The following is an 18,681-nucleotide window of genomic DNA, read 5'->3' as shown; positions in this document are numbered from 1 at the left end:
AAGTAGAAGCAGAGTAGCTGAGGCCACACTAGGGCAGGGCAATGAGCACCTGCTGTTGAGAGGCAGTGACAGTCCCTGTGCCACCACACCTTGTCCCCAGTGATCTTCAGGACCTGTTCTGCTGGGAAGCCCCATTGTGCCTGCCTTCAATGGCCATGTGTATAATAAGTGTCCCATAAGAAAGGAAACCTGAAAGGCTCTTGTTCCCTAAAGCCTTGCTACTCAAGGCGGGGCCCAGGGACAGCCAACTCAGCATTACCCTGGTATATGTTACAAAAGCAGCATCCTGGGGCTTCCTGCAGACCTCTCAGATCAGAATCAGAATCAGATTTTTTGACAAAATTTCCTTGTAATATTCACGAAAATGTTTGAGAAGCACCTTAACTGCACGTTGGGAGTTTAAAAAATACCATTGCTTGAGTCCCCAGCCCTAGCTGTCACTGAATCAACTGTTGTGGGCTGCAGCCTGGGCATCAAGATTTTAGCTCCCTAAGTGGTTCTGTCTTATGGCCAGAAATTGAGAACTCTCTGTTCTAAAACCTCTAATCAGTGTATAAACACATGGTAAACATGGGGCTGAGGCATGACCTGAAGACTGAAATCATGAATGTCAGTGGAAAATACAGATTTGTTCATCAAATCTCAGGTAATTAGAGGCACTAGAAGCTTGAGAAAGCTTAAGCATAGAATAAAATGTGTACGATGAAATTAAAATAACTACAGGTGATTATTTCTAGCCTTTTCCCTTTCTTTCTTGCTGCAGAGAACCGTGCTAGCTCATGATTTCTCCCTCCCTACCGAGGGTTCAATCTCTCATGTACTTAAATGACATGGACTCATAAGGAAAAGGAGGGGAGAAGGGGGATACAAGGTAATGGCAAGGGTGGAGTTTTAAGAAGTTTGGCAGTAGATTTGGAAGAGACTGTGTTGGTGAGTATGGATTTTGAGAAAGCTTAGGAGAAGATTAGAAAAAATATGGTAAGAGTAAAAATTTCTTTTTCAAAAAATAATTGTGGTAAAATATACATAAGATAAAATTTACCATAATTAATCTTTTTAAAGTTTACTGTTTAGTAGCATTAAGTATATTTGCATTGTGCAGTCTTCACCACTATCACTTACAGAACTTTCTCATTATCTCAAACTGAAACTTGACCCATTAAATAATTTTCCTTTTCTCCTTCTCCCCAGCAGCTCCTGGCAACTACTATTCTACTTTCTGTCTCTATGATTTTGATTATTCTAGGTACCTCATACAAGTGGAAGTATACAGTGTTTGTTCTTCTGTGTCTGAATTATTTCACTTAGCATATGGATTTCTTTTATAATCATTTTTGACTTTTTACATTGTCCTTTTTAAAATTTGGCCTGTTTAAGGACTGGACCATGTGTGTCTTGGCTTTTTTAGGGTTGCATTAGTGTAGTGCTGCTTTTCTTGATGGGAAGTGAACTTAGGAGATGATTATCCTAAGAAGTAAGCCAGACTGAAAATAAAAATAGGCTCAGAAAAGGTTGAGATAACCTCATGATGACAGAGCACACAAGCTTTTCAAGGGAAGATAGATATCTGACAGCCTGTGAAGATGCTTGTAATTGCTTCATCTAGATCCCTAACAAAAGCATTTTGGTATTTCTGGTTGTCAGTGGGTCACTTGCTCTTTACTTGCTCTCATTTTCAAGTTCTAAAGCTAAAATGCTGTTTTAACAACCATCACCTACTCCATTTGGCTATGGGGAGGTTAGTTTATTTTTTATGGTTAACAAAGGAGGTGATGTGATAAGATGAGTTTTCTTGTTTTGTTTTGTTTTTTTGTTTGGAGGGGGGCGGAATCTGCTTTGGATCTCATGAGTAAATCTTGAAACATATCAGTCATTTCTGAAGAGACCAGTTGGGCTTTATCCCACAACTTTTAAAGAATGGGAAGACAGAGGGACATTGCCATTTTCTTTCAGAATATTTTTGGAACATTATGATCAACCTATGAGACCTTTTATGGAGATACTAAAAATAAATTGTCATGTACTGATTATCTGACTTTGGATGATGTTGTTGATTCTTAATTTTTTTATTTTGGAGGTATGAGTTGTAATGTCTAACTAAGAAAATTGTGAAAAGAATTCAAGGAGATAGTGTCTTCATAGAAGGCCCTCAATAAATTATGGTTGTCATTTGTCTGATTCTATACTATGATGATATATCCTTTGCAGTCATCCCAGCATTTGGTAAAATTTCAAGTTTCATTGATGATTGGTGTTGTTACATAACATTTCTATTTAGATAGCAGCATATTGTCTGTCTTAGGTTGGGTTCAGTAGCAGCAGAGTCTGAGATAGGGTTTTGACTGCTCTTTGGGAAGAATCTGTAAGGTAAAGAGGGGAAAAGGATAGGGGAAGGGAAGGAGCCAATAAGATGTGGTTTCAGATGAAGTCTAGCCTCTAGCTTGATTTGAGGGCAAAGGTGGGGTACCTGGAGAGGGGGACCTCCAGTGTATTAATTTTACCACAGGATCATCCCAGGCAGACTGTACGCTTTCATTCTTTAATAGCACCATTTTAAGACTCTAAAACTTTTGCAGTTTGTGGAACCATCAAAAATAGCTAGTTGCTGTAACATTTGTGTCCACTGACTTAAAAATGGCTATGCAATAGATACTCTTTAACCAACTCTTAGTGGTGCATCAAACCAAAATTGCCCCACAATTAAAAACAAAGTATTCATTTGTTCATGAATTTGTGTACTATTTCTTAAACATCAGTTAGGTGCTCAGAACTGCACTAGGTACTGAAATCATGGCCAACACAATAAAAATTATCAATAGATATTTTTTACTTAAAAATAATTACTTGAAAACAAAATAGCAATAACCATTTCCTCTAGTCTTTTCAATAAAAAGTAACTAGGCTGCTACATAAAATCGGATATTTAAACTGTATTTTTGAAAAAGGATGATGCTAGGAATTGTTCAAGTTTGTTTTTTATATAGCTAGGCAAACTTGGAAAGTTGAAAATTTAGCAGCAAAAGTGATACCCTGTTCTTGCTGCAAGCTATTCCTGAGTGGATGTGAAAATCAGGCGAAATTTGTGGCAGGTGGGGCTTTGGATATTAGTAAATTGCAAGTACATCCTTTGAAATTAATCTAGAAATAAGTAGTTTCTTAACATAAAGACATTATAGCTCTGCGAACATCTGTTGAACAACAGATACTTTTAGATACAATAAAAAAGAGCTCCTGCCGAGAATGCAAAGAACTGAATTTTTTTTGTTTCAGCTCCTCTGGTGCCTGCTTGTAAGTATTTTTGGTGAAATCAACTAGACACATGGAAACAAAAGCAGAAAGAAAAATCAATAAACTTTCTCTAACCTTCTTATTACCAAGACCATATTTGGGGATAATAATTGGTGTATTCCATAGGGGCAAGCTGAGAAATGTAGGTCTGTCATGATCCTTTGTTCATAAGCAGCAGAAATGAGCTTTGGATAACTTAAGTAGAGGGAAAGTTTATTGGAAGGATATATGACAGTTCTTGAATAAAACAAAGCTTAGGCACCTGGCTTCGAAAGGACAGGAATCATTGTACAGGAATCCCAGGGACTAGGAAACAAAAACGGATGGTCTCGTTAGAACATCTCTGTTAGGATGAGCTGGCTTCTGGAATTTTTTTAGTCTGTGACATGTCACTTAAGACCCCATCTCAGGGAGAAAGGTGTCTCACTGCCTGGTTAAAGGAGGGCTGGGATCATTCATTCATTCAACAGATAGATTTATTGATCTATACTACTACATGCCAGGTGCCTGAAGTACACAACTTGGCTGACAGCCCCAACACGATGCATTTAGTGGGAGAAGGATAATTTCTCCAGTGCAAAATCAAAGTGCTGCAATAGAAGTAGAATTGGAAAAATGGGAAAGGTTGAAGGGTGTTCAGTATGGCCAGTAAACACTGTAGGATGATTTTCTTTAGATGCACAGACATTTATATACTTACTTCTTTTTGTTGGTTTTTGTTGCTGTTTTGTTTATTTTTTAGAAACATTTGCTCCTTGAACGCTTTCTTGCTTTTGGAACAAATTTCCAAATTTCCCAAATCAGTGGGCTAGAGAATATTAACTCCCACCACTCTAGAGCCAAGCAAAACCTGGCCATGGATGCTCACCTGGCACCAGCAGCCACATATCTGTACCTTGGCTTCTTGCATTCAGGGGCCTGATGAGTTTTGATCCAGCTTCTTTTTTCTCTGTCAGGGTGAATTACAGATTCTGCTTTGTTCACATGTTTATTCTTTCACTTAATCATTGTCAATTTCCTCCCCCCACTGTTCACACACACATTTATCTCAAAGTTTCATTTGAGTGTAAAGTTATTACAGTTTTCTTGCACTATATGTTTAATTTCCCATTTTTGACTACCTTATGAGAAGTCTGATAATGAGCGCATTGTGTTTCTATCTGTCCCTTAAAGAAATTTTTCTCCTTTTTACTGTTTTATATTCCCAGACTTAATATTGGCTCGAATACAGAAGCATTTACATTCAGAAGCAAATACAGGGAAATGACTATATTACCTAAGCATAGCTCATAGAGAGCTAAGGTGGAAAAATCACACTTTCTTTTTGTTTTTCCTACATAAGTCATACAAGTAGTCTTCATTATCAGAGCATTCCTCAAATGCCCTCATTGTTTATTCATGCATTCATTCACTCATTCGTTTGTTTTATTTCCCAAGCAATTATTAGCCACATTTGCTGTACACTATTCTTAAATGGAATTTCTTTGACTTTATATGAACTTAAAGTAAGATGAAGTTTTTAGTGAGCTTAGCACAAGCCAATCTGAGGGGACCAGAAAGGAGTTTGCGATGCAGTTTCTAGGAGATCCTCAGTCTTGGGCTTGTATCGTTGATGTAGTATAAAATTCCAGTTCCTGAGGCAAAACTTAAAATGGCCCCTCGTTCCAGCTGCAGAAACAACCTACCCTTCCTTGGATCTCTGTCACCTTCTGCTTCCCTGGACAAAGAGGGAGTTTTGTGGGCAGAAGCTCTAAGGGCTTTTTAAGGACTCAGAGCTCCCTAAGGGAGGGTGGTGCTGGCAGGATGTGGTGTGATAGAAGCAGCAGTATCAAACCTATAGCTGGCTTTTCATCTCCTCTACTGTTTGAATTCCAATTCTGTTGGTTGGTTTAATAGTCTTTTTTACAATGCTTTTTCCCCTTCCAGTACAGAATCAAGTCTAAGGTCTGGTGTTGCACTGGGTTGTCATATCTCTTTCACCTCCTCTAATCTGGAACGTTTTTGTAGTGTTTCTTTATCTTTTACAACCTTAGCTTAGCTTTTTTGAAGACTATAATCCTCACTACCATCACTCTTCTCTTTTACTCCTGCCCTCACTTTTTAAAAATAGAATACTCCGCATTTTAGGTTTGTTCGATGTTTCCAAAGTACTACATAGGTGATATTAGTCCTTCAGGTTATCATGTCTCTGTTGTCACCAGTAACGTTTATTTCGATGACTTGGTCAAGGTATTGTCCAAATTCTCTGTTATGTAATTACTGTCCCCCACCCCACTTTTGCAATTAAGAAGTGGCCCCTAGGGAGGAACTTTAAGATGGTACTAATATCCATGAAGCATCCTTTGATGAGTCCTGTCTGATCCAATCTTTATTATCATGATTGCAAAATAATAGTTCTTCAGCTCCAGTACTGCTTCATTCACCATCAGTCATTGTATTTCACTATAGCCCAGGGCTCTCCGTCCCTCATTTATTTATTATTTACTATTTATTTGTTATTAGTACAGACTCATGAATTCCCATTTTTTCAGTGGTTTTATAACTCGCTGCTGTCCTTAGTTCTGTTGATGCTCAAATTTATATGTTCTTCCTTATGTAAAATACCAGGCAAATGTAGTTTTATGCAGTTTACCTACATCCACTCAGATTGCAGCCCCTAAGCCCCTCCTGTGTAGAAATTCTAGAGCCACCACTGTGGCTAAATACACAGATTTAGTTATGCATAGACTATAGCACCCAAAAAAACCTGATAGTAGGGGCTGCCTCAGGGGAAGGAGATAGAGGGGGGCCAGAGGTTTGAGGTTGGAGAAAAACTTAATTTTTACTTTGGTAATATTTGAATTTGTTTTTAAATGAGGTACATGTAATAATTTTTGATTATCAAAAATTTTTAAAAAGCTTGTTTGTTTGCTGAGTCATTATTTGGCAAAGCCAGATTAATTTGAGTCTGCTACTGTGAAACACATTTTGTTTTCTCAGTTGTTAAACTTCTCAGCTCCATTTGAAAGTTTTCCAGGCAATCTTCATGATCTAAGTGGTATTGCTTGATGATTGCTTGGTGACATTAGTTAGGGTCTATTTTTGAAGGCAGGTTTTAGATACTAGCAACCAGCAAGTCTGACCCTTGACCCTCAGTTTTCAGACTTGGAGTATGATTTCCAATGCCAATGTTAACACAGTGTCATTGTCATTGCAGTGTAGTTCTGTTTCTGCCCTGAGCTTTATTCGAGAGAGTTTTGCAAGCTGGTTAGATGGGAAACTGTGTGAGGTTATTAGATCAATTGTTTATTTCAGTTATTTTCTTAGTCATTTGGCTGCATGTGTCCTAAGTGAGCAACAGTGGCAGATTTGGTGCATAAGGGTTCTTTGGATTCTAAATAATTGCCAGGGTTGCTGTCATTGAGTTGCTCTCCTATTCACATTGTAGACAATTAAAAAGAAATCTTTATAAAATCACATACAATATATCCTTAAATTTCTTCTTCACTTAAAATAAACCTGTACATTTAAAACATTTGATCTCACTGTGGTAAGAAATATGTGAACCCTGCAACCTCGTAGACAGTCAGGGCTCAGTGTGGAGCAGTTTGTAACACACAAACCGGAGGGAAGCTCTCTCGGCCCACTCACAAGAAGCCTCGTGTAATTATTCCTCCATTAAGCTTGCCTGCAGACCACACTGAGCTCAGCCATAGTCATCCTTCTTTGAAAAAAGAATAATAAAGTGGCCTTATTATAAACATGGGCGAGCTGGATTTTTTTGAGGGCCTTTTACATTTTGGAGCCTTGTGGTTTTCTTCATCTATCTGATAATCATTAACATGCACAACAGTTAACCTTCCAGCAATGTGAAACTTTATATCTGAGCTTTGCGGCATCTGTCTTGCAGTGCAGACTGAGGTTTGCTGAGGCTGTTTTTATAATCACTGGTGGTAAAATCAGGAAGATGCAAAATGGGCGTGTATTGAAACGCAGTTCATCCCACATTCTAGACCTTAAATTAGAGTGATGAGCATAAACACTGCAAACAGAGTTTTTTCCCAACTAAATTGAAATTATATTTTAAATTACCTACAATTACCAGAAACCATCTCAAAGCTAGAAATTAACTTCTTAGGCACTGGTCCCAGCAGATCAGCTGTTAAATGGACCATCTTGTGTAGCTGACCTCCCACTCTGGTTTCATCCTCACATAGCCTTGAAAGAACTGGGCAAGGTGGAGCCCCAGGGCGGTTCCCAAGTTTCATGGTCATGTGACAGGCGTTGGCCAGTGGGATGGTACAGCCATATTTTTACAACTTCCCAAATTACAGTTTCATCCAGGTTCGTGACATTTTGCTGAAAAACTGTGCTTGTTTTGTTTTTAAAAACAAGTGATTGTTTTATTTTAAATTTTAATTGAACTAGTTTTATGCAGCAGGTTTTGTAATCTGGAATGTAGGGCGTGCAGTTGGGTTCAGGTGCCAGAGACTATTCTGGACTGGTCACTGTATGACCTTGGTTATGGCTCTCGCCTTCTAAGCTATACAATCATTGTCAGAACTGTCAGGGATGAGCAGTTGGGCAACTGTCAAGTGCCCTCTCCTTAACACCGGGTAGGTGGCCTATGCGCACGACTAGGTTCTTCCCCATCCTGCTCCCTAGTCTTTGTTGCCGCCTCCCTTTCACTGAGAGTATGAGGGTCTAAGGGTCAGCCTTGCTTTATACTGTCTGGCTGGTACACAACTGAGCATGTGTTTGACTTGAATTCAACACGGTGGAATACTTTGAAATGTTGAAATTTGTGCTTAGTATATTTGCAAATGGATTAACTAGTTTGAACCCCATGGCCTCTTATTTCTCCAGGAACTCATAATAAGCCTCTCTTCCTTGAATCCAGTCTCTTGTTTTCAATCCACCCCCTAACCGTCCCCAAAGTGATTTTTCTAAAATCCAAAGCAATGCCAATTTCCTTCTTAAAAATCCTTCAAACATTTCTCCATCGCCAAGAGCCATGCTGATTCAATCCCTGCCAACTTCTCTGCTTCACACTCCACACTTCTGCAGCATGAGATTATTTCTACTTCTCCCAGGGCAGCCCTCTTGTATTCATGTAAAGTACCTCATTTCATCCCATGGGTTCTTTCTGGCTTGCTCTACCTATCACTTCTCCACTTGGCTAGGTCACAAACAATGTTTAAGATTGTTTAAACCATGCTTGGACTGAATGTTTGTATCCTCTCAAAATCCCTATGTTAAAATCTGAATCCTCAAAGTGATGTTATAGGATGCTATAGGGGAGTGATATCCCTCCCCACCTTTGGGAGGGAACCCCTTTGAGAGGTGATCAGGTCATGAAGGTAGAGCCTCATGATTGGGATTAGTATCCTTATAAAAGAGGCCCCAGAGAGATCCCTTGTCCCTTTTGCCATGTGGGGTACAGCTAGAAGAGAGATGTCCGTGAGAAAGTGGACTCATCAGACACCAAATTTGTCAGTGCTGTGATCTTAGACTTATTGGGAGAAACAAATTTCTGTTATTTATAAGCCTCTAGTTTGCAGTATTTTGTTAAAGCTACCCAAACTGGGGCAGCCCGGGTGGCTCAGCAGTTTAGCCCCACCTTCAGCCCAGGGCCTGATCCTGGAGACCTGGGATCGAGTCCCACGTCAGGCTCCCTGCTTGGAGCCTGCTTCTCCCTCTGTCTGTGTCTCTGCCTCTCTTTCTCTGTAGGTCTCTCATGAATAAATAAGTAAAATCTTAAAAAATAAAAAAAAGCTACCCAAACTGACTAAAGCAGACCACATCTTCTAAAAAGCCTCTCTGAAACCCCTAGTTTATGGTGGATACTCCTTCTTAATGTATTAATTTAAACATTTGAGTGCCTGTTATGCACACAATGATATTAGTTAATGGGGTTCATTTTGCTCCCATGAGTCTCTCTGCCCATCTCTAGGTGTAGAGGAAGAGAGGAGAATATCCAAGAAGGAGGAACTTGATTTCTTAGTGCCCATGAGGAGGTGGTCATATGAGTGCTCTTTATAAAGGGCATATTTGGGAGGCTTTATTTGAGAACTGGAGAAGGGTGAGGTAAAACAAATGACCACAACCATTTCTCCCAACCATAAACTCTATAAAGTTGAAATATGTAACTGAAGTAAAAAAAATAGCTTTGTATACTCTTTTAGACCCCAAGTGTGTATTAGACTGACATGAAGTTTGGTTAATAATGGAGTATACCACCATACTATTAATAATGTGATACTGGTCTTAAATTAAAATAGTTATTATGATAAGGGAATAAACTATAAAGAGAACTCTCATTTTGATTATCTGTGCCCCATGAATCACTTTAGTGATTTGATTAGATAATGCTCTTTAACCCAACTTCTAGGGGATTTCTGAGGGATAAATGAATAGGTGTAGAATTAAAAGGCAATAAATGGGCTAAAGTATCTGTTGTCATACTGTATCAATAAGAATACTTTTGGCATCCATAGAAAACCTTACTAAGAGTGACTTAAACTATCTTACTAATATAATAGGCATTCTGGAGGTAAATAGCTGTGGGTGATTGGTAATAGCTCAAAAAAATACCAGAGCTAGTATTTCTCCAATTCTGTTGGCCCATTTCTTGGGGTTGCAAGATGGCTGCCATAGCTCTAGGCACTAGGGTATATCAAAGGCCAGAAGAAGGCAGTTGCAGAAGGGATGGTGCTAGTGACATCTGTCCTTTATATCAGGGAAGGGAAGAATTGCCAGAAGCTCCTGGAGAATTCCACTTATACCTCATTGGGGATAAAACTGTTTCACGTAGCCAATGCGGGCTGCAGGAGAGCAGGAAAGCAAATATTTGGCTTTTCTAGCCTCTATAATGAAGGATGCCAAAGGAGGTAGGTTTGAGAGTGGGAGTTGGGCCAGCTAACTAATGGCATCTGTCACATGTATGTCCGCTAATTCTTTTAGAAGTCATCAGCCTTCACTGCCACTTACCAGTGTCTTGCTCTTTGGGACTCTTTTAAGGTAGAAACTGGCAAAAATAAAACCTTGCTTCATTTATAGATTTCTCCAATTACCACAGCAGTGGGCCTGTGTGGTCTCTGACAGGCTATCTGTGCCTGGGGAAAAGAAGCATTTGCCTATGGTGTCAGAGAAAGCTTTTGAATCCAGTTGTTTGGATAGATCTGAAAAAAAAAAAAAAAGTGTAACCAAAAATGTCTATCCTTGGTATAACTTTTCGCTCTTGTTTATTCATGGGTGCTTCTAAGAGCTTTTGCAAGTAAACCTTCCAAAGCTTAAACTAAGTGTGGTAGGCAAACTATCTCAGAGTTTACGGTTTACACCACCGATCAAGAAGAATAACAATCCATTAATTCCAATGAGGTAACCTCATTAAAGGGGGCATGTGGAATAAACAAGGGGAGATTCTAGCCAGTTTGAAAACTTGAAGGCACACTGTCTTCTCTCTGTGCTGGAATATCCACAGACACCTCTCTGGTTTAGGAACATATGTGATGGGATAGCCTGTGATATAGTTGGGCTGAAGACAGTACAGAGTAGTGTTAAGATGTGAGCACTGGAGCCAGATTGTCTAGTCTCAAGTCCTACTTCTACAGCTTACTGGCTGTGTGACCTAGGACAAGTTATTTAAATTCTCTGTGCCTCCAAATGGGGCAGTAATAGTAACTCAGCTAATATACATAAATACATGTAAAGCACTGAGAAAATTTCCCATCACAGTATATATAATAATTGGTAATTATTATCTCTTGTTATTATGTAATAATATTATATAAAATGATAACACTCATTAGGGCAAGCACACTCTGTTTATCCACTTTTCCCATCCTATTGGTATGAATCTCCTCTGGACATTTTCTTGTTACAGAGGAAGCATTCGTAAATCCTTGTCAATATGTAAGTGCTTTGGAGGTAGCACCACTTAGTAACTCTCTGCACACTGTGTCATGCTGTGTGTATTATTTTCACAGTTTCACAGAAAGAAAAAGGAATTGAGCACAGAGGTAGAGAAACTTGTCCAAGCCACACAGGTAGTAAATGTGGAGTTAGAATTAGAACTCTGGTATTTCAGACTCTTGAAGTTCTGCAATTTAGTCCCATTCTAGCATTATTGAAAGGAGTTCTAAGGCACAAGTTAGCTTTTCATATGCATGTCTCTTTCTCTCTGCACATAATTTTCTCAGAGGGAAAGATTTGAGCCATCCTTTAGGATATCCACACAAGTCACAGTTATCCTTTTTTTTTCTAAAAACTGTTCCAAGGTCCTGATGAGGGAGGGCTCCAAAGGCTATATATATATAAAGGATATATATATCCTCTTTTTTCTAAAAACTATTCCAAGGTCCTGGTGAAGGAGGGCTCCAAAGGCTATATATGCTTAAGAAGTATAGTTAGCACCCATTAAACTTTAGATGCTGTCATATTGTTACACAAACCCACCTTTTCTGGCCAAGGTTGAGTGGACATCAAGCCAAACTGGGCCAGTTGGATTCTTTCAAGAACTTGAAAATTGGATTCTGAGATAGCCCAGTAGATACAGCATGTCACTGGAACTAAGATGATGGAAGTTCAAGAACAGTAAAGTATCTATCTCACCACAAGGGTTGGAAAAGGCGTGGAGTGCTGCCCTGCAGAGAGAGAACAGAAGAGATGAAAAAGGCTAAGCAGAGGAAGAGATGAGAGGTGGAGGCATATAGTGCCTAGGAAATAGTGGGGTTTCTCAAGTCTTAGTTGTAGTCCCTTACAAAATTCCTGCCTTGGGTGTTTGTAAGAAACCCTGTCTCCTAACATTAATTTACCCACATCTTGTTTTCTTTGTGTGTTAAGCTAGCTTAGATTGTTCTCTTGTCACCAGCAACCAAAACAGCCTCAGTGAAGACCATTTGATTGGGACAGATGCCGTAGTTACTGATTGAAATAAGTGTTTTAGATTATCTGGGTACTTTATTTATCATACTCTCTTTTTTATTCCCATAGATTATGGGTTGACCTATTCAATACCGTAAATGTAATTCAGGTACCCTAACACAAACTTGAGAAAGTTCCTACTTTCACTTGTCAATTGCTAAATCTTAGCAAGATTAAGAATACACAACATTGTGTCTCTCTACATAAGGTCTAGGTGTGGTGTGTGTGTGCGTGTGTGTGTGCATGTACTTGTGTCTAAACTTCCTAGAGCTGTACCTTATTCTTGTGGAAATCACTTTTCAAGAAAGTTCTAAGCACTTTGTTCTTCTGAGTGTGCTCAGCCTTCCACCATCACTGAGTGGTCAGAATCACACTGTGATCCCAGGCCAGAGAAGAGTCCAGATGGACAGAAAAGATTCACCTTGTAGTCACTGAATTTCATCTGTGTAGCTTCCGTGGTCTGAAATCCTGATGCAGGTGACAAAAGCAAGGTCTTGCGATCTTCATCCAAAGTCTCGTAAGCTGCTAGCTTTCAATACCAGTTCTAGTATATAAAGAGATCCAATAGGATATGATCCCTAGAACTTAATCATTTCACATATGACTTCCTATTCCAAGAAGTATCCTAAGATTTAAAACAAAAAAAAATTACAGGTTTTGTTTTTCTAAGGGTTTTTTTCTTTCTTTTTTTACGTAATAGCCTCAAACACCGTGGTTCTTGACCAGGATATATTTCAAGGTGATCAGGGAAGCTTTCTTTGAAATAGACTTGCCATCTGAGAGCAGGGAAGACAGATATTGTCACAGTATGAGTGGATCCCTAAATTGGTGTAATTTTTTGGAGGGCAATTCAATAGTATTTATCAAAAATTTAAATGCACATATATACTAATAAGACTTAAGGAGGAATATATTCCATAGCTGTACTTGCATAGCTGCCCAGATATATATTTAAAAGAATGTATGCTGAAGCATTATTAGTATAGGGGAAAAACTTGGAATATTATATCACTAAAAGGAGATAGATTTTATGAAAGTGTAGGTAGATCCTGTGAGGAAAAGGCCAAAATAAGTAAATAAAGCAAGTTGTAGAACATGTTTACAACAATAATAAAAGGAGAGATATGCATATACTTATGAGTTTGTGCCACCTTTGTGATATAGATATACACTTATATGTATAGAAAGCTTCAGAAAGAATATATAACCTGCCCACAGGGTTACCTCAGAGAAGTAAATAAAGCATATTGTCTCAAAAAGAACTTTTAAAAATACTTTATGCTGTTTTTGTTACCTACTAGTTGTAGAATAGTCTCAGTGAAGACAATTTGGCTGGCATGGACACTGATTATAGTTTCTGATCAAAATAAGTGTTTTAGGTTATCAAGCGTATTATAAAATACAAAACTGATTCAGGCTTGTTGTAAAAAAGAATTTCAAACAATATAGACATTTATATAAGATGAAAGAAAATTTCCTTTTTCCCCATTCCCCACCTCTCCTCCTTGGAAGGGAGGAGACTTTCTACTTTTCATGTAGAAAAGGTACTTTCATACCTCTCTTGGTCCTGTATGTTTTTACTATGAGCATGTATGACTTTCATATATAATAATCATATTTTGCTATTTTAGGATCTTACCAACATCTATTAGACCAGAAAGTTCGGGGATAGAGGCTAAACATGTATATTTAAAAATAACTGCCTGGGTGATTCTGATATATATTCTTTGTTAAGAACCACTAGCTATGATCATTCTTTGTGTCCTAAAGTCCAACATGACTTAGAATGAAATTTAAGAATTTCCATTATGGAAGGGGTTCCCATCTCTAAGAATCTAGGTAGCTTTATAAGCATGAATAATTGGAAATTTTCAAAAGAAGGGCCTATCCCTGTGATATTCTAAAGAGTTCATGGTTGAATTGACCATACTTAGTAGGAACTGAATTGTGACATCACACATCACAACCATATATAACTATATGGTTGGCATACCTATATTGTCCACTACCGTGTCCGTTGAAGACATTGCTAATCAATCTTCACACTTGTTCTTAGTGAGCCTTCACATAGCTCAGAATCCTTTTTATCAGAACTCATCATCCCAGATAACTACCATCTAGCCTTGATTTGCAATGCCAAATGAAACCTATTGTAGTGGCCTTCTGTTTGTGATCTTTCTGGCATGATTTCCCCACTTTTTCAGAATACAAAACCCTTCTTTCCTATGAGCAACCCATTCCATATGGCTTTCCATATAGGCCTGACTATATTCCCTGCTCCAGCTACAGAAGTGGAAACATCACCTACACTGCTCCCATAAATCAGAGAATCCCATCGTATAGGCTACACTGATTGGTACAAGGATAGGTACATGATCAATTCAGATCAATAAATTATTCTTTCCTGGGACTTTCTCTTGAAGTTATTTGGGAAACAAAAAACATGTTTCTCCCTCTTGGTTATTAAGCTTATATAGATTTTGAGTCTTCAGCTTTCAGCCATCATCTTGGTGATCTAGAAAAAATCTGTTGAAAAAGTCCCCATCAAAGAAGGAAGTGAGAGACACTCCTGATATTGTCATTTATGATTTATGATCCTGATCCACGTATACCTGAAGCCAGATGGATCTTCCCAACCATCTATTTATGTGAGTTAGTAAATTCCTTTAATTTGCCTATATTTGTTTGAGTTAGGTTAATGCCACTTGAAGTAAAGAATCTTTATTAATTATACCTGTTCCCCTTCCTTATCCCTGGGTGTGAAAATCTGTGCTTGGGCTTCTTTTCGATTTTCTATCCTTTCTTTCTATTTGTGAGCCTTTCTTTGTATTTCTTGATTTGGCTCCTGTATTTGAGAATGGAATATACTCAAAAGCCAGATGGGGTAGAGGATGTTGGTTTGTTGTTGCTATTGTCATTATTAAGGTTAAAGCAAGAAATTCCTATTGTAAATCAATTCTATTAGAATTAGAATCAGAGATGAATTAGGATCTTGGTAGGCAATGAGGAAAACTGTGGGTCAGCTCATACATAGAATGATAGAATCTTAAAGGAAGAAGAGACCTAAGCAATTCAATATTCTCTTTTTACAAAAGAGGAAACTGAGATGCAGAAGGTTAATCCATTTGTCCAAGGTCATAGAGTCTAGCCTATAGTCCAGATCTTCCTGGCTTTATCTGATGTTCTTTCACTGCATTGTGCTGCCTTATTTCTGGGTTGAAAACAGTAAAACTGGATCATTATTAAATGACTAGATGTAATGTTAAAAAATCATTAACATCATCACCAATCAGTGAATGAGCAGTTTAATCAAAATTCAGCATTTACAACTGCATTACAAATCAGCAAAAGAAAATAAGTAGACCACATTAAACATAACCTCATACATAAGTAAACTGAAGTTTTTAAATCTGTGATTCAAAGTCCAGATTTTTCCAATCTTCCAAATTTGGTATCCCTACTCTTTTAAACGTTGAGGAAAATTTTTGAAAGTTTCTTCCAGCCTTGCCCTACTGTATACATACAGATAGACTAGTGATTTCCTTTTGTGTTATGTGTGTGTGTGATTTCCTCTGAAATGGAAATGCTTATAGAAATGACTGCATCAACAAACTACTTGTGAGGTTATTTTCAAGTAAGTAATAGATTATTGGCAGTTCAGAAAAAGTCTGTATTTATATCTTGAGATTTTTTTTTGTTAACTCCTTACATTCCTGAGAGAGATATATGACCTACAGAGCAATGAATCATTTCATTCCAAATACATAGACTCATGGCATTTAGGGTGAGAGGGTTATTTAGAAACTGCTTTAGTTCAACATTTATTGATGAGGAACCCAAGACCCAGGGAAATTAATTGACTGTATGCCACTATGAGCAGGGAGCTATTATGAATCCTTCCATAATGTCATCTGATATTAACTTTTTCTTATAAATCTGATTTTTCATGAAAATTTTGAAGCTTGATGGCAAGTAAGAAAATGTATCAAAATATATGATTTTTACTTATTAGTATTGATTTAAATATTTAAATAACATGAAAGAACTATTTGAGTAATTAAGCTAACATATATTTTCTTACTTTTCTATTTCCCTTCCCAACCACACTCCAAAAAGCAACAATAATTATTCCAAAAACATTTTTCCCATATTTAATATTTTATAATCTGATATTAGGGGAATACAATCAACATATATTCTCATAAAATATTTTGTGTAATACGCACTTAAACTTATGAGGTGTTTGTATTCTAAAGCATTTGGTGTATGGTCTAATAGTCTCCCATATTGACATATGCAGAATTCCAGAACAGTCTGAACACCTCTTCAGGTCCAATTGATGAAATTAAGCATGTCAAGCATATGAAAAGCTTGCAGCAAAGGTGACCTCCAAAGCAAGCAAGCAAGCAAGCACCCTGGGCCTCTGAAGTAAAGACTCAAAAAGGACCTCTCCCCACTCTGCCTTGCAAGGAAAGGCAGCTCTTCAATGGGAGAAAAACAATTAGAAAATTAGCATCTTGATCCAAGGAAAGCTGAATAGGGGAAACAGATGTCTCTTACCTAATTCTGTATTTTTCACTCTTTCAGGTGAGAAAGAAAGCCTTTTGGGAACTGGTAGGCTTTATGTATCACAGTAGTATTGTCTTGCAAACCACAGAGAAGTGAGTCTCAGACAGGATGGTCAGTAGAATTGCCCCAGAAACTTCTAGCTGCTGCAAACCTAGGCCTAGAGTTTTTTGTTTTGTTTTGTTTTCTTTTTTGTTTTTTTAGAAGTTGCTTTTTTATTTTTTAGGAAACTTAAATACATTTAAAAGGTGTGTGAAAAAAATAAAATAAAATAAAAGGTGTGTGAAACCAAAAAATTTTTCTTTGAACAGTGTCAATTCATCATAATATTTACTCTGCTCTGGATTTTGCTAGCTACTAGGGCTACAGAAATGAAATTCCACTTCTTAACATTTATTTTAAAAAGTAAATATTATAAGAGTACAATAATAGGTTAGAAAGGTGTTCACTGTAGCATTTATTATAATGGCAAAACATTGGCAACAATCTGAACAACCATCACTATGGAATTTGCTAAATTATGTTGTATCCACATAGAAATAAAGTTATCTTTAAAAAAGTACAGAAATTTGTTGTTTTTCTTCTAATTTTCAATTGGATGAGATAGTATATGTAAGAAACTCCAAAATATATGCTTTCGGAAAGCAATTTTACTGGAGAAAGAGTTAATCATGAAGAAAAGAAAATCCTTTTCCTTCCTTCCTTCCTTCCTTCCTCCCTCCCTCCCTCCCTCCCTCCCTCCCTCCCTCCCTCCCTTTCTTTCTTTCCTTCTTTCCTTCTTTCTTTTTTTTTCTTTCTTTCTTTCTTTCTTTCTTTCTTTCTTTCTTTCTTTCTTCTTTCTTTCTTTCTTTCTTTCTTTCTTTCTTTCTTTCTTTCTTTCTTTCTTTCTTTCTTTCCTTCCTTCCTTCCTTCCTTCCTTCCTTCCTTCCTTCCTTCCTTCCTTCCTTCCTTCCTTCCTTCCTTCCTTCCTTCCTTCCTTCCTTCCTTCTTCCTCATTTACACTTCTTCTGGGTAAAGAAATTCTATGTTGTAACAAGACCAGCTGGGGTTCCCATCTGAGAGATTGTTTCTCTAATATTTGTAAGACTGACCAACCTAAATCATTGAGTCAGGGAATGTTCCAGCTGGACATAATTATTCTGTGTGAATGGGGCCCTAGTAGATTGAATTATCTTGAGCATCGACCAGGGCACCTAGCTGGTGACTGTATATTATGGGATACTTTATTTAGGACATTAAAAGACACAGGCATTGGTATAGAAACAAAAAGAACCTATATATAAGTTTACTTAGAGTTGTCTTTGCCCATATGTCAATTATTAAAACATGTGCTAATACACATAAGGTTTTCTTAAATCATTTGTAGTCTACTAATGACAATTAATAAACTAGTCAAATCTTAACTAACTGGAGAGGTGAGGTCTCACTTCACTCGTCCCTTTTGATTTGTTTTCTTTCTATCTCCAGCATTTGCTGTTTCTTAAGGCTTTGTCCTTGGTTTTCATCTTTTGGTTGCAGGATTTCTCACATTCATTCTGTACCTACTCAAGATCCAATTGTTAGAGAACAAGGACCTTGTACTCTCAACTATAGAAAAGTTATATGTTGCTGCCCCATCATGATTTCACTACTCCCTTTTGACTTCTGTAATTTGTGCATCACTTTATTCTGTGTGTGTGGCAACTTTTCATTCATTTATTTATTCATCAAATATTTTATGGAATGCCTACTTTGTACCACATCCTATTGTACAGATAATAAGATTTGTTTTTTTTACTCTTTGGCCATATAACAAATTTCATAAGTTACAAAGCCTTGAAAATTACTCAGAATATATTTTCTAAAAACAACAGAATTAAATTAGAAATAAACAGCAAAAAACTATCTAAAAAGTTCTCAAATGCTTGGGTTGGACAATATATT

General features: G+C 37.5%; 1 long non-coding RNA gene across 27 annotated transcripts in view; it reads left to right on the top strand.

Annotated features, from left to right (window-relative positions):
• The window catches only part of LOC119876491, a 309,631-nt gene that overhangs the window by 237,525 nt on the left and 53,425 nt on the right, over positions 1-18,681 (top strand). The window contains exon 12 of one of the 27 annotated variants that reach the window (XR_005363292.1): positions 16,493-17,268. The exons of 25 other annotated variants lie outside the window; for them this stretch is intronic. This is a non-coding gene — a long non-coding RNA (uncharacterized LOC119876491). Of the gene's footprint in view, positions 1-16,492; positions 17,269-18,681 lie in introns of those variants that run through there. One more of the 27 variants, XR_005363274.1, reaches the window with a different exon arrangement.

Source organism: Canis lupus, chromosome 8 (genome assembly GCF_011100685.1).
Source record: "Canis lupus familiaris isolate Mischka breed German Shepherd chromosome 8, alternate assembly UU_Cfam_GSD_1.0, whole genome shotgun sequence".
NCBI lineage: Eukaryota > Metazoa > Chordata > Mammalia > Carnivora > Canidae > Canis > Canis lupus.
This window is presented reverse-complemented; position numbering and strand designations above follow the sequence as displayed.